Genomic DNA, 17,086 nt, shown 5'->3' on the forward strand with positions numbered 1-17,086 from the left:
TAATTGCTACGCGATTCCACTAAATTGGGCACAATTTCTTTAAAACAAAAGAGGGGCATATTTACAACTGCGACATCTATTACGTAGCATATGGGCAGTGGCATTTTTTCTTCCTCTCATCTGCAGCTAAAAAAGCAACGATTAAAATCTTCTCGCACGCAGCGGTAGTCTCAATCCTCAATGATTTATCTTTTTTTGCAGCTGTCAAACCTGACATTCCTCGGATCAGCCTGCTCTGATACCGTGTGTTGAATCTGTAAAACACAGACAATGCTGCTACAGCACATATAAACTTAAAATGAATTCTGAAAACAGGGGATAAACAGAGGCCAATACATAAAATAGAACATTGCTTAAACACACACTAAAAAACCTGTATTCAATCATTCAGAATTGATTACATCTCAGAGGTCTTTCTCAAACTTGATCTCAAATAGCAATAATATTGTCTTTTTATAGAGCTTGCAGCTAAAATAGAAGAAAAAAAAGACTCTCTCAACATGCATTATCACTTTTAACTGACAGTTATTAAATAAATAAATCCAAACTAAATCTAAACTGACTGTTCAAATACTCATGGGAGTCAAAATTAAGTGCATGGCGGTGAGGCTCATGCATCACCTGTCAACAGTCTACAGCTTCACTTTCTTTGACAGGCATCTTCTTTGATAATCATAAAAGAAGCTAAACCGATTCCTTCTACAACCGTGCTTCGTGTCTTTCTACCTGTTTTCCTAACCCTCCCATACAAAGTCAACAATCTCCTTCTCGTGCCTCTCCTCTCCTCTCTGCAGCGGCTTTTGGTAACTAGACTTTTTTTTATCTGCATGTCTTTCTCATTCCCCTTTGATGAACACGACTTTCCTTAGAATGATGGTGTCAAACATGCTTTTCGGCAACAGTCTTACACTTGGGGCAGCTCTATATAACAAATAATCTTCAGAAACTTCTGTGTACCCTACACCTGTGACTTTAGTTGAGTGAACAACTTCACATGATTTGCTTCTTCCAAATAGCTTCAGCCTCAGAACTCCAGGACTCCCTGAACATTCGTGCTCTGATACCAGTTTGTTGGAGTGGATGGAGTGAAAATAAACACACATACTCAAAAAATAAACACAATATATATTTAAGATTTATCAAATTGTCCTCAGTGCTCCAGCACTCATCTTCATTAATCAATTGAAGACAAATCATTACATTGGCTGAGAATGCTACTGCATTCAGCATGTATGATCAGCTACACATCTGATGATCAAACCATTGCAAATGCCTCCGTATTCATAACCATAGCGAGGCGGTTAACATTCCTGTTTTGTATTACCCGGTAGTTGTGAAGATAAGACAATAATATATATCACAGAAATATCCAGAGTGGCGGCTGGGGAATAGATAAGATAAACACTGCAATAAATGATAGAAATCAGATTTGATAATGAAGAGTTAGTGGATTTTGTCTGTGCAGTGAATGTGGTACAACAATTCGATATGGGGGTAATTAATTCCAACAAAACCAGTGCTTAACAAAACTGAAATCAATATTCAATCGGATTCAAAAGGATGTTTATACAATGATGTATATAGTCATTATTTGCTATGGGAATAATTAACAGCGAATTAACATTTATTTATTAATCTAACTATGCTAGAACTAACCATTAATTTCATATTCTCCAACAGATTAAATTGTAACAAAAATCTCATAAGTACTCCACTAGCTGAGCATGTCTTCATAATGCATCAAACCTAAACTGAGTCATTTCCATCATGTGTTTACAATAAGAGAATGCTACCACATCCTAGGTATGGGCTTTTGAAGTTGGTTAACATAGAATATTAACCCTCATCCGGGCTAGTAAAGTCCTAAAAGGATTAACTTTGCACTGCATAGGGCACATATTCGAAGGTTATACCTATGGACACATGTCAACTTTATGCTATTCAAGAAAAATATCAAATTACAGTCACTATAATCTCTGTTTGGGAAATCAGTTCCGCCTGCTAATACGTCTAGATCTAATCCACAAAAGTCTGCTATCTAAATTACTTTAGAACTGTTAAACTAGAAACTCAGGTTCACGGGTCAATGACTCCCCAAGTAATTAAAATCAGAACAGAGCCACAAAAATTTAGATATTGCGTACAAAAGCACATTCTTACAATGTCATCCAAATTCTTTGCCAGTCTTGACAACACGCTGTAGAAGTATTCAGGAACCAATTAGAACCAACTCATATCAGAATTGACTAATTAAGTGACTCGAGCATCAGTGGCTGCAAGAGTAGAGAGTTCGCTAGTGATCGGTTCTTCTTCACACACTCTCCTGAGCTCCAAACTAGGGGCACGAGGGTTCACTTTCTCAACCTCCTCTCGGGTATATATAAAAATCTTGCGTACAACGCTGCAAAACTCTCTATTTTCAAATAACAATTCATAGAAAATAATTACAACATCGCCAGGTTATGACAGAATCACCTAGTGAGAAACGAGCTATTCTTTTTGGATGGAATATTGGACATTGATACTTACTGCCATGGATTATCTCCTAGAAGCATCATATCTCCCTTATTATCTGTGTAGACAACTTGCCAGCCTTTTCTTGGATCCTCCAGTTGTCCTTTAAAATTGAACATCAAATCGAGCTCTTTGTATCCTTCACATTTTTTAAGATCTAGAGCTCGCCCAAGAGCACTACTCTGCTTATGTACCTTCATTGCGATAAAAAATATGGTTCTGAACTGTCAGAATCTTTCCAACAATATATAAAATTTACAAAACTCTAATTTGTGTCCTATAGATATGTAGAATGATTACTACCTTGGTACAGCTCCTTGTAGTATTACTCTTAGCTCTGGACTGTGTTTCTTGTAATGGTCTCCAAGATGATGTTTCTTGCTCACAGCTCATAGCAGATGTATCAGACTTGATCAACCCTGTTGGCTCCAACTGTTGTCAAACTGTGGGAATTGTGAAAGAAATTCTTTTGGGGTATGAGCAGAAACTTGTAGGTCTTCCTCTATTTTTCAATGGAAATGGCTCAATGCCTGAGAAAATGTCAATCAATTCAAGACCGGATATTTTGCAATTATTGTCTGAAGGGAGTGAAATGACTTCAACTCCCTTATCTTTAGAAGTTTCCCTTGAAGCAAAACCAGGCTGATGCTTCTTCGTTACCTGTTTATTAGCTTGCATGTTTCTCAATAAATTTTTGCCCACACTATCATCTCCCCCTGAAACTTCTGAATGGCACGGCATCATATGCATTTTCCATTTTCCCAAAGCTTCCATTCCCATGTTTGATAAATTTGGGTTCCCATTGAAGCCATTCCACCTCATATTTCCACTGGGTTTGGGAGATGGTGCCATTGAGGTCAGATATTGTATCTGATAAGACCACTGAGTTCCTGAAGTGGGTTTCTGGGAAGCTTCATTCCTTGTGAATTTTCAAAAATACGATTAGTATATGGCACACACAGTTCTTGCATTTCACTAATGCCCTGAAAACTGGGAAACGATCCACTATATGCTGAGTCATGCCTTTGCAGTGAGATCCAACTTTCAGAAATCAATCTTCCCTGAGAGCATACGATTTTTGTTTTGACATCATCTAGTTTTGGCCCCCACGCAACTGTCCTTAGAGTATTGTCAACGTCATTTTCACCCAAAGATGCTCCCAAGGTTATAAGTTCTTGACCTTGCAAGACCCTTGTATTAGATCTTTGCAACTGAGTAAAATCAATTGATGCCTTATCTGAGACGAAAACCAGACAAAAGAAAAACTTTTGAGAATAAAAAGCAACAAAGTCACTTTAGTGACTCTTTGGTTAAGTGTGATAAAAAACATAATCCTTACCAAGAACTGACAAATCTTGATTTGAAGGCAGCATATTTGGCGGGGCCTTTTTTTTTTCTCTATTGGCAAAGGATTAATTTCTGACGGTGTCACAAGAGGTTCTATTTTCCATGGTGAGACCCTCTCTAGTGGTGGAATAGCTGATATCGTTACTGCATCCCGTTGCACCTGAAGTTCACAAAATTAGAAAAGTGAATTTAAGCAAGAAGCTGCACAGTTCTGTATAATTGCATATTGATGAAAATTAAAGCTAAAGAAAGACTTTCTTCTGTTCCATAAATACCTTAAGGCATCTTCACTTTGAACCCGGCCACCTCACCCGGCCACCTCACGGGATCAGAATCACCTATTTTAATGATAGTACCAGTAGATCTGTCCAACAGAAACACATATCAGGTATACATCATATTTGAAAAGTGTTGATATCTCTTCATGGGTTTAGTTTTATTTATTTGTATAAGAATTTTATATCTTGTTATATATGGTAAAGTTTGGCAAGAGATTTTGAGCAATCCTATAAATTTGCAAACTGTGCAAATTCTATATACATTTATTTTCAATTTACAATGCAGTCTATTGTTTCATTGATTGGGGAAATATTAACTGGAAAAGATACTTGGTTGGAATGGCATATAAAAGTGGAGATACCCAACCTAAAGAACCAACAGATGTTAAAGAAAAAGAAATTTGGAATTATAAAAATTCAAAAGCCTTGGCTTTGATAAGAGCTTCAGTTAATAGAGATGTATATCGTCATATACAAGGATGCAAATTTGCTTGGAAAGCCCTTGACAATTTAAAAAAATTATTTGATTCTCATTCAGAATTAGAATTTATTCAGTTACAATTAAAATTGTTCAATCTTGAATTAAAAAATGGTGATGTTATGAATTTGGCTTCTGAAATTAGAGCCATAAAACAAGATGTTAATGCTGTTGGTGGGAAAGTTGATATTTATCTCACTGCTTTTATTAAGGCACTCCTTCCAACACATTCTACTTATCTAGAGTCCCTTCAAGCAAGTAACCAATTGAAAACCATTACTTTTGATTTATTGGTTGAAAAGTTGGAAGAATGTGAAAAAGCTTTTAGAAGGAAAATAGATAATACTAATGAAAATGTTTGTTTTGCTCACCAAGAAAAACCTCTAAATAAGAGCTCTTCAAGAGGAGGTTATATCGATAGAGGCAAAGGTAGAGGTCAATGGAGAAAAAATGATAATCAAAATGATAGGCAACATTTATATTGTAAAAGTTGTGGTAGAAAAGGAAGTCATGAAGCATATGAATGCAAGTTGTCATGGGATAAGATCGAAAGTTTTAAAGAAAATACTTTTAAGCAAAAAGATAAAACAAAAGTTTATAATGATGATAAACATTCAGATGATAAAATTCCAAGAGCAACATAATTTGCTTGTGATAGTGATGGTGATCAATATGTGCTTTTTGTTTTTGACTTTGCATCTAATTCCTCTTGGTATGATTCTTCGATCTTAGATACTGGAGCCACACAACATATGACATTCCAGCATGATTACTTTGAGGAATTTCATGAAAGTGCATGTGGTCCAATTTATTTAGCTTCATGATGTATTGTTTATTCCTCAATTGCAATGTAATTTGTTATCACTAGTATTAATTTGACAACAAGGCTACTCTATTCTGTTAAAAGATGGGCAAGTTGTTGTTAGAAAACAATCAAATAATCAGGTTGTATTCACTGGATGTGAGGATGGGAGATTATTAAAACTAAATGGCACTTCTTTTTCTAAATTTTTTGCATATCTTACTGAAGAAGGTAGTCTATCTTCTGTTCTTTTATGACATGCAAGACTTGGGCATATTGGCTATGATAACATTCATATCTTGCAAAAGAATGGTGTTGATGGATTACCTGTTTTGCCTAAAACAATTGAAAAATGTGAAGCATGTATTCTTGCCAAGCAACATAGAAATTATTTTTCTCGCTCCACTTGGAGAGCACAAAGAAAATTGCAGCTTATTCATTCTGATTTATGTGGGCCTTTACCAGTAAATTCTATGGGAGGATCTAAGGATTTCATGTTGTTTATTGATGATTACAGTCGCATGACGGAGATTTATTTCTTGCAACAAAAATCAGAAGCTTTTGAAATTTTTAAAAGGTTTCGTGTTATGATTGAAAAACAAGCTCAATCTCAAATTGGTACTCTTCGAACAGATAATGGTGGAGAATTTACTTCTCTAATTTTTTAGGACTCTCTACATCAAAATGGGATCCAACATCATCTTACTGGTCCAGGTACTCCTCAACAAAATGGTGTTGTTGAACGAATGAATAGAACTATCATGAATATGGTTCGTGCAATGTTATATTTTAAAGGAATCAAATTACATTTTTGGGCTGAAACAACAAGAACTACAGTTTATCTTCGTAATAGATCTCCATCATCTGCATTACACCAATCTATTCCATATGAAGTGTGGTTTGGCTATCCTCCTTTTGTTCGACATCTTCATATTTTTGGTTCCCCTTGCTATGCTTTAATTCCCAAGGACAAAAGAAGTAAGTTACAACATCACAGTATTAAGTGTATTTTTCTTGGTTATTCAGAATCTTCCAAAGCATATTGGTTGTATGATGAAGTCAACAAAAAATTCTTTATTACATGTGATGTTGTATTTGTTGAAACCTCCAACATTGTTGAAAATGATGAATGTAAATTCAAACAGCTTGATACAATTACAAATTTTTCTCCTTTGATAGAAAACTTTTGTGTGATTCCACATATAGAATCTATATCTCCAAGTGATCTAATTCATGTTGCTCCATCAATAAATGACCAAGAAGAAGCCCATCATGATGAGCTTGAACTTTTTGAACTATTAACCACTAATACAACATCTAGTAATGAAATGGTCACATCTTTTGTGCAACCAAAGTCTTCTCATAAGTGGGCAAAACAAGTCCAACAAACATTGAAAGATTTACGACCTAATGAAATAGGTAAAACAAGTACAACAAGCTCTTACAAAGAAAGGCTCCAAGCTCAAACTAATAGTGCAGATAACTTGGAGACCATTGTTGAACTCAATCTCATAATTGACTCTGAACCATCATCCTATAATGAAGCCAAAAATATTACAGTATGGAGGTAAGCTATGCAAGATGAGTATGACGCTCTATTGAAAAATGGCACATGGCAGTTGGTTGATCCTCCACTTGGTTGTAAACCTATTTGCTGCAAGTGGATTTTCAAGAATAAATATAAAGCAAATGGCACACTTGACAAACACAAAGCCCGACTTGTTGCCAAAGGTTATGCTCAAAAGGAGGGCATAGATTATGATGAAACCTTTGCACCTATAGCAAAATGGACCACCATTTGTGCTTTGTTGGCCCTTGCAACTCAATATGGGTGGAAAATTCACCAAATGCATGTTAAAACAACATTCTTAAATGGTGATCTCAATGAATCAATTTATATGACTCAACCAGATGGGTATGCAGTCAATGGAAAAGAACATCAGGTATGCAAGCTTCTTAAATCATTATATGGTTTGAAACAAGCTCCTCGAGCCTGGTATGAAAAACTTACCGAGTATCTCTTAAAGTTGAATTTCCAGCATTTTGAATTTGATGATGCCACACTTTTTGTTAAAAAACTTGATAAGATTATTGTCTATCTTGTTGTTTATGTAGATGATTTATTTATCACTAGTCCTGATGAGAATAATATTCAAAATGTGAAAGAACAAATGAAGCAAGGTTTTGATATGATTGATTTGGGCCATCTTCATTACTATTTGGGTATTGAGGTAACTCAAACACCTCATTTTATTTTTATCACCCAACAAAAATATATTGGTGTACTTTTGCATAAGTTTTGCATGGCTGATTGTAAACCCCTTAGTACTCCTATGGAGAAAAGTCTTAAGCTCTCTTCAGATGGCCCTTCAGCATTGGTTGATGCAACTATCTATAGGAAACTTGTTGGTAGTTTGATTTATGCTACAACTACCCATCTGTATATTTATTTTGGTGTTGGAGTTCTTTCAAGGTTTATGCAACAACCTAGAGAAACTCATTGGTTAGCTGCCAAGCGCATTCTTTGCTATTTGCAAGGTACTCAACACTATGGGCTCAAATACTCCAAGACAAAACAATTTTCTTTGGTTGGCTATTCCGATTCCGATTATGCAGGTGATTCCATAAATGGAAAATCTACATCTAGGTATTTAATGTATCTTGGATCTGCTGTCATCTCTTAGAGATCTAAAAAGCAATCTGTTCTAGCTGCCTCTTCTTCCGAAGCTGAATATATGGCCGCCTTTGAAGCAACTCGGGAAATCTTATGGTTTCACTTGAAGACTTGCAGACACCACGGATTTCATCAACTCCACTCTTCATTGACAATCAATCTGCTATCAAAATAGCTAAAAACCCAGTATTTAGTGATTGCACCAAGCACATCAATACAAAGTTTCATTTGATTTAGCATTATGTGAAAGATGGCACAATATACCTTAAATATTGCCCCATTGCAGATCAACCAGCATATATTCTTACCAAGGCTTTGGGCAGAGAAAAGTTTGAGAATTTTAGAGAAATGCTCAGCCTAACCCCTTTGGTTTAAGGGGGGGATGTTAATATCTCTTCACGGGTTTAGTTTTATTTAGATTAATTTTTCATTAGTTTATTTATTAGGTTTTTCTATTCCAACAGTTTTGTATAATAGTTTACAACTATTTTTGCCTCCTCTTTATATCTGCTTGTTTATTTTATTTTGGATATACAGTTTTTTTATTTGAATACGAATTATATTCAGATTGCCATTCTTTCCATTCTTTTTTTATCTGCTGCTAACAGAGATTCTAGATTGTTATTTTCTGCCTGGGCTAACAAAAAGAAGTTCCTGTTACTATGCAGTTGCATTTATCTTCTAGCTATAGCCATCAAACAACTGCTAGTTACTGATCTCCTATATAATACAATGAACATCACATATCTATTTTACAAACTTACAACTCTAGGCACATTTCAAATTTCGCCATATCCTAATCCAAAATAGAACAAGTATTGAATGCTTTGTTATCTATTACATCATAATATATCTATCAATACTTGTCTTGCATATACTACACTAGATTTTAAAGTAAAAAGTGCTCAATAGAAAGATCGTTGCTCCAGGGCCGCTTCTCCCTCAAATCTCATCCTGAATCTCATGCCAACTAAGAAATTACTGCTCATGGCCTCCATGTATTGATCATAAGGAATTATGAATTCTGTCGGGATGGTTCTGCATAATATGTATAGATCCAGACATTAAAAAGGATAAAACAAGAATTTAGACAAAGCAATATAAGTAGATTGAAATAATATACTGTCCCCTTACCAATGTAATCTAGAAAATGCAAGAAGCTCCTTGGAAAATGAGGAGTGCAACTATCTCTAACACTTAAACATGGCTAAGAAAAACTACTCATAAAATGAAAATAAAAGACAAAAAGTGTTGCCCATTTATATATTTGTTGACAGTGCAAAGCAAAATTGCTTCGAAACTCCATAAAGCTATATACATTTGTTGAAACAACATCAATTATGTGAGAGGCTACACTAAGCTTTGATTTCTAAGTTTAAATGTATAAACATTCAGAATTGACTAACATTCTTTAGATTTAATATATTGCTTAATGTGTAATTTAAGATTGGCCACTTACAAATACCTCATACATACTGCTACCTTTTCTTGAATATAAAATACTAAAATGCATCCCATGCCCAATCATAAAATTATCAAAGGCTTTGTAAGCTTCTACAAATTGACAACCTACCTAAGTGTTTCTTTCACATTCCTCTGATTTTTATCAGTAAGGCGCATTAAATAGATTAATTTGAGTGGTAAGAGACTCGTAGGAAATTTCATGAGTTCACTTTGGCTTGTACAAGACACTAAACACAATCCTTGTTAAAATTGCATGTGACGCAGTAGCAAGAACACAAAGCTACATTCTGTGATGCATGCTATGACTAGACATAACTGAGGATGGAATGTTACTTTGCTGAAACATGGCACGTCTGACCCCTACACGCAGCTCACCACCATTTTCACCTCTAAAGCCAAAAACATTCTAAGAATACACCAAAAATAATATTTTTTTAGATGACAATGGCCAAGCCTACAAACCTCATAAAGATGAATGCATCTCCTGCTACAAGTCTTTTGGATCTAACAAAGACACTCCACCCTGTTGATAGCAAATGAATCCTTGCCCAACAACAGTTTACCCTAGAACAAGCACCTCAATCACAATCGTCCACACAAATATGCGTCTTATAAGAAAGTTAGCTTTTCTTCCTCGCTCTTCACTAGAGACTATTCGCAATATATATACAATTTTATTATAGAAAAGATAAATTGCTATTTGTTGTTTATCATAACAATGATTTAGATTAAAATAGCTCATTGTTTTTATTAGTTATATTTTCTGAAATAAAAATATTATTAAAATTCATATCTATATGCAAAAATATAATATTTAATTGCTAAGAAGTTAAGTTATTTGAAATTGAATATTAGGGAATGGAATATCTCGCATTTTAAGAACATTTTTCAGGAGAAACAAAGGATTAAAGATACGATTGAGTGTTTTAATACTCATGTGCTTCAACATGGTATGCTGTCACAAGTTTTTGATGAATTGAAGTCACTAAAATTACAGCTTGAGGAGGTGTTAGCTAGAAAGGAAATCTATTGGAGACAAAAATCTAGAGAGTTATGGCTTTTAGATGGTGACAGGAACACAAAATTTTTTCATTCTTCAACTAAGATTAAAAGATGTAAGAATAGGATATCTTGTATTCAATGTCAGAATGAGAATTTATTGACAGAGCCAGAGGACATTGCTTCAAAGGTAGTTAGGTTTTTTAAGTCATTATTATCTTCAGAAAATGGAATCTTAGTAGTGATATTATATCTAATATTCCTCCTTTAGTATCTTTGGAAGACAATAAGATGTTGATGTCTCCCTTTTTCCTTAGACAAAATTAAGAGTGTTGTCTTTGCCATGAATCCGGATAAAGTGCCAGGACCAGATGGTTTTACTCCTTTATTTTTTCAGAAATATTGGGATTTTGTGGGAAATGATGTTTTATTGGCTCTCGAGGAATCTAGGAGAAATAGGTCCATTTTAAAAGAACTTAATACTACAATGATTGCAATTATTCTTAAAAAAGAGGATACTAAGACTTTAGCTGACTTCTGCCCTATTGCTTTATGTAACACTTTGTATAAGATATTTATGAAGACAATTTCCCTTAGGTTGGCAAAAATTCTACCTAGGATCATTTCATTGGAGCAAGGTGGTTTTGTTCCCGAAAGGGAGACGACAGAGGGTGCAATTGTAGCACATGAGGTGCTACATTCTATTTCCACCCAAAGAACCCTGGCCATGATACTTAAACTAGACATGATGAAGGCTTATGATAGAGTAGAGTGGGGGGCTTTATGTGTTGTTCTTGAAAAGTTAGGATTTTCCAAGGCCTGGGTCAAATGGATTTGTGCATGTATTTCTTCTGCGAGATTCTCGGTTTTAATTAATGGTTCTCCTTGTGGTTTTTTCACTTCCTCTAGGGGTTTGAGACAGGGAGATCCCCTTTCTCCCTTTTTGTTTATTCTCCTAGCTGAAACCTTTAGTTGGGCTATTAGGGCTGCTAAAGTGCGGGGGCTTTGGAAAGGTATAAGGATTTAGAATATTCCTCAAAGTATTTCTCATTGTCTATTTGCAGATGATACTCTATTATTTGGACATGCTTCGTTAATTGAGGCAAAAGTGATTAAAGGAATAATACAAAATTATGCATCGTTTTCTGGTCAGAAAGTGAATGGTGATAAATCAAATATTTTTTTCCTTAATACATCACAACTGGTTTAGCATAGGTTGCAATGCTTTTGGGGATTTGAGATTGGAAACCTTCCATGTACTTACCTTGGGATTCCTTTCTTTGTTGAATAGGATAAGATTGGTTTTTGGGATAAGATTATTTTGATCATTTCTAAAAGAATTCTCTCATGGAATCATAGATGGTTAACTTTGGCAGGTAAAATTGTTCTCATCAAGTCTGTTTTGAATGCTGTTCCCATATATCTCATGTCTGTTTTGAGTCTCCAAAAGCAGCCATTGTTAGTTTACAAGATACTCTTAGAGATTTTCTTCGGAACAATAATAAAGATGGCAAGAAGAAATTTCCTTTAGTTGCATGGGATAAGGTATGTTTGCCTAAGGAACTTGGGGGAACATGAATTCGGAGTCTAGAGAATCAGAATTTAGCCTTAGGTGCTCAGTTGGTTTGGAAATTATATGACAAGCCTAGCTCCTTATGGGGACAGATTATGTTTGCCAAATATTTAAATAATGGACTGAGAGAGTACATTTTTAAAGTCTCAAATTTGCCTTTGGGTTCTACTATTTGGAATTTCCTTTGTAAATGTAGATCAGTTATTTTGCCTCATCTCTCATGGATTGTTCATAATGGTAGAAAGGTTAGATTCTGGGATGAAGTATGGAATGAACACACACCTTTGGTAAATATTAGGGATTGGTCTCCTTTGATCACTATTCTTTCCTCCCTTTGGGGCATTTTTGTAGCAGATTATTTTGAAATTGTGACTAGTGGACCACTTAAGCTAGCTAGATAGAAGTCGATTGATTTCTTAGATGTTGATCAAAGCATGAAATTAGATTTTGAAAAGATTTTGGGGGATAGAATTGTATTTCTTTTTGATTATGAGGATGAACTTATTTGGACAAAGAATATTTCTGGTAAGTACACTGTTAAAGATGGTTACAACTCTCTTATGGTTGCTAAAGATTTATCTTCTTGGCCTTATAAGTTGTTTTGGCATTTGGCTTGTCTTCCCAAAGCTAGAGCCTTTGCTTGGTTGGCAGTTCAGGATAGAGTCCTTACAGGTATGGGACTAGACAGGCTTGGTATTAGTGTTGTTTTCCCTTGTGTCCTTTGTAACAAAAATTTGGAATCTTCTTCACACCTATTTCTACATTGTGATTATGCTTATGAATGTTGGCAGTGGTTGTTTGAGAAGTTAAATATATCATTTGTTATTGGTAAGGATCTCATTTCCCATTTTAGATCTTGGCCCTTTATGTTTGCCTCATCTTTTTATGCATGCCTTTGGATCATATCTCCATCTATTGTGATTTAGAATGTTTGGCTAGAGAGAAACAACATGATATTTAAAACAACAAGGTCTCATGTGTTTGAGGTTCTATTAAAAATTGAGTCTTCAATCTCTGAGGTTGCTTTGTCATTTATTTATAAGAATTTGGAAAATCTTCTTTTTCGCACTGGGATAGTAGAGTTACTAGAGTTTGGAAGCTGGTGTCAATTTTACCCTTTCATGGTTCAATTTTAAAAAAGAATGATGCAATAGGTAAGAGATGCTCTACTAGATGGAAACCTCCTCTGCAGGGGCACTTTAAACTAAATTTTGATGGGGCCTCTCGTGGTAACCCTAGGCTAGCTGGGGTAGGAATGGCAATTTATGATCACAATGCAATTTTTATTCGAGGTAAGTGTCATGCTATTGGTTTTAAAACTAACAATTATGCAGAATTTCATGCTTTGTCATTTGGATTGGATATGGCAATCTCTTTGGGTATTAAGGACTTAAGAATTGAAGGTGATTCCATGGTGATTATTCAATGTGTTATGAAAAAGAAATCGAATTGTTGGAATTTGGAGTATATACTTGATCCCATTTTACAAAAATTAGAATTGTTTGAATCTTTCTTGGTATCCCATTATTACAAAGAATTTAATAAGATTGCAGATTATTTGGCAAATTTAGCCATTGATAGCAATGCTAATTAGCGAGAGGTGGGTTTTGAGGAAATTCCTTCTAGGGTATGGGAAGGTTTGCAACAATAGTCATATGATTTTCTTGAGTAACGTCGATGTAAAATTTTATGATGATAATTATTCACACTTTCCCCTTTCATTTCAAGTATTCATGTTCGTTGTCTGGAGAAGTGTTCGACGTCATGGTATTTAATATAATAGTGTTTTTCCAAAGGTTTTTTGATACTTTCTTTTTTGGCATGAAGGTTTTTGGTTCGTGGGATTTGGCACAGGGCTTTGGAAAATTTTGTCTTCTTCCATTGATAGCAGCTATTGAGTCTTTAATACACTATAAAAAATAATATACCCCATATTTTTAAGATTTTTGAATTCATTTTTTTAAACACTTTTTAACTTTACCACTCTAGCTGTTTATATATGATCTATGCATTATGATCTAGATCCGATGGGTTTTTTTGGCAAATTGTCATATGGGCTCTATGCAAAATTGATATTATATGTGTTGTGACCGCATTTTGTATGTGGTTTTGGGCGAGGTGTATAAATTGATCTGTTAGATACTATAGGCTTATTTTATGAGCTGTGACCGGAGGTTTTCTTCTCAGTGTTCTTTCCTTTAGTATGCTCTTTGAATCCTCTGTAAGAAATAAAAAATATTAATAAAAAAATTTAGTGGAATAATCCACTTTTATTGAAAAAAAAAATATATATAATATTTTAAAAAATTGAAAAAGATATATCTTTAAATAGATTTTTATTTTTTAAATATAACGAAATCCAAAAAGAACTAAACAATCTATCATTTTTATAATATAAATCTAGACATCAATTTAAAAAAAAAGAAAAATTAAATTTATAAAAAATAAAATATAAATTTATCTTGAAAAAAAAAAAAAATCACTTCAACACTGATGAAAAATAATTTATTAATTAAAATTCAGAATGCACCTAAATCTAATATAATTAATTAGATTAATGAAATTATAATTTTAATAAATTTTCTTAATTTAAAAATCAAAATCTAAAACCTCCTGAAACTCTACAATTATAATATTTTACAAGTTGAAACCTCACAGCACACAAGCCCTTTTCTTCTCTTCAACTAAAATACAGAGGGATGCAGAGGACAGGTAGTGCCCATACACAGACGAATCCATCTGTGTAAAGCAAGTGCAGCTCTCTGTTTATCCGAAAACAGATGCATCCATCTTTTTATAATACGGGCTAAATTGAATAATGTTTTGGACGGAAAAATTCAACATTTCTTCCTAAATTTGAAATATAGTTTAATACAAGCTAGTAGAGAATATGGCAAGCCACCCACCACGATAGATGTGCCGGAAACTCCAATCATTTCCATGTAGATCTCTGGCAACTATTTCTTGAGTGGGAGGTTGTTGACTCATGTCCTATTAAAAACAGAAAACTTCCATTAGATAAATGATTATAATATGGTTAATATATAAATTAAATATTAATGCTTGAAGAATTGTCCACTTGAGAAACTAACCAGAGGTGCAAGGCATTCCTAAGCATGTCTCTTGGGAAAAGTTAAAAATCCACCCGGACTTGTGTCAGAAGCAGTGAGAGTCCTGCTAAATGAATGCACAGAAGGCCTTGGAGGTGGTGGAGGAGTAGGATCCATATCAGTGGAACACTCATCCTGCTGTGAATGAAACAACTTATATCAGCACACCCACTTCCTGCTACATTTAGGTCTTCTATACATTACGAATGTCAAAGAATTTGGGTCTGAGATATAACTTCATATGGACCTATACATGCCAAACAGGCCTTAGCATAAGAAGGATTGAAGAACATACCTCTGCCTCAGGAAGCAAAGTAATATGAGCAAACACTTCATCTGTGATAGGTTCAGCCTGTAAGGAATGTCATAAGCTAAATAGCTCGGATACACAATTAGGAAATGGACCATGAGCTTCTTCTAGATACAAAGAATGGGAAGCTAAGCACCACAGTTCAGAACCATGCAAAATGAGGTCAAGCACAAAAGAATTAATATTAATTTACCAGCAGCAACACATTCTTCACCCGGCATAGAATTTTGGAAGGCAGGTCAAACAATGGCATCTGTTTTTCAGCTTCCTGGTTCGTGGATGCTTCAACCTGCAATACAACACCAAATTTATACAAACATTCATTTCGATTGATGTCTAGGTATGAGGAATTGAAGGAGCTAAAGAGGTATTCATTACAAAGAAATATCAAGAGGTACATTACTTATAAGGGTAGGTATTGATCTCCACAAAGTTTATTACTAATTTAGACAAAGGCCGAGCATGCAGTGACGATGATATGGTGGTCTTTGAAAGATGATTTAGGAAGACTTTCAATTCGTGGGATCATGCTTACATTCACATTGAAGTACAACCACTCTTTGGAAAACCAGCCAAATGATCATAAATATAAATATAAATATAAATATAAATATAAATATAAATATAAATATAAATATAAATATAAATATAAATATATAAATATATATATATATATATATATATATATATATATATATATATATATGACCGTGGGGAAGTAAAACACCCTTTCTCCAATACTTGGCACGGTAACACGTTGACCAGCACAGGCATGCCAGAGCTCTTCATAGACATCTGTAGCAAAATTAAAGGAACTAACACTACAAACATTATCAGAATATTATGTTCTAAATGCATTATGCAGAAACCCCATGTGTCCAAACAATAAAATACAAACATTATCAGAAGATCAAAAGATATGTTCCGAATGCATTATGCAGAAACTCCATGTGTCCAAAGGCCTGTTCTAGAAGAAACAATGATCTTGTAGCACCAGCACAACCTAGCATTCTAAATGAGGTTAGAAGAAGAATAAAGATTCTAACACACCCAAAAAACAACACAATGCAGAACACCACTCACCTGTGCAACAAGATGAATCAGATGGAGTCCTAGGTCCAGCGGCCATGCTCTTAAAGCAAGTTCAAATCAATAGGTACTGTCTATTATTGTTGTCTATTATTGTTGGTGTTTATCAAAATTTTATGTGGCAATTTCAAATCTCTCGATATTTGTGTACTAAATCATATGATTTGTTACTTTTTAGATCTGATAAATATATTTCATGCCTAATTTTCAATTCATTTTAGCGTAAATTTAAATTAAACCAATTACTACATGTCTACTACTTGGAAGCCCGCAAATTGCCCCTTGTTTTAACTGCATTCTCTAGAAAACACCTTGAAATAAATAAAATATAACTAATTGTTTGTTTTTCCAGAATTCTTAAGATTATTTCCTGTTTCCTCTTTCCCTCCCTTTGCCTCAAAATGGGGATTATCAGGTGAGGGATGTGTGCTTCTCCATACATGTTGAA

General features: G+C 34.5%; 1 pseudogene; it reads right to left on the minus strand.

The window, feature by feature from the left end:
• Positions 1-79: 79 nt before the first annotated feature.
• Positions 80-16,678, minus strand: LOC131036534 (auxin response factor 4-like; annotated as a pseudogene).
• Between the last annotated feature and the right edge of the window lie 408 nt (positions 16,679-17,086).

The sequence above is a fragment of the Cryptomeria japonica genome, chromosome 5, assembly GCF_030272615.1.
Source record: "Cryptomeria japonica chromosome 5, Sugi_1.0, whole genome shotgun sequence".
Lineage (NCBI taxonomy): Eukaryota > Viridiplantae > Streptophyta > Pinopsida > Cupressales > Cupressaceae > Cryptomeria > Cryptomeria japonica.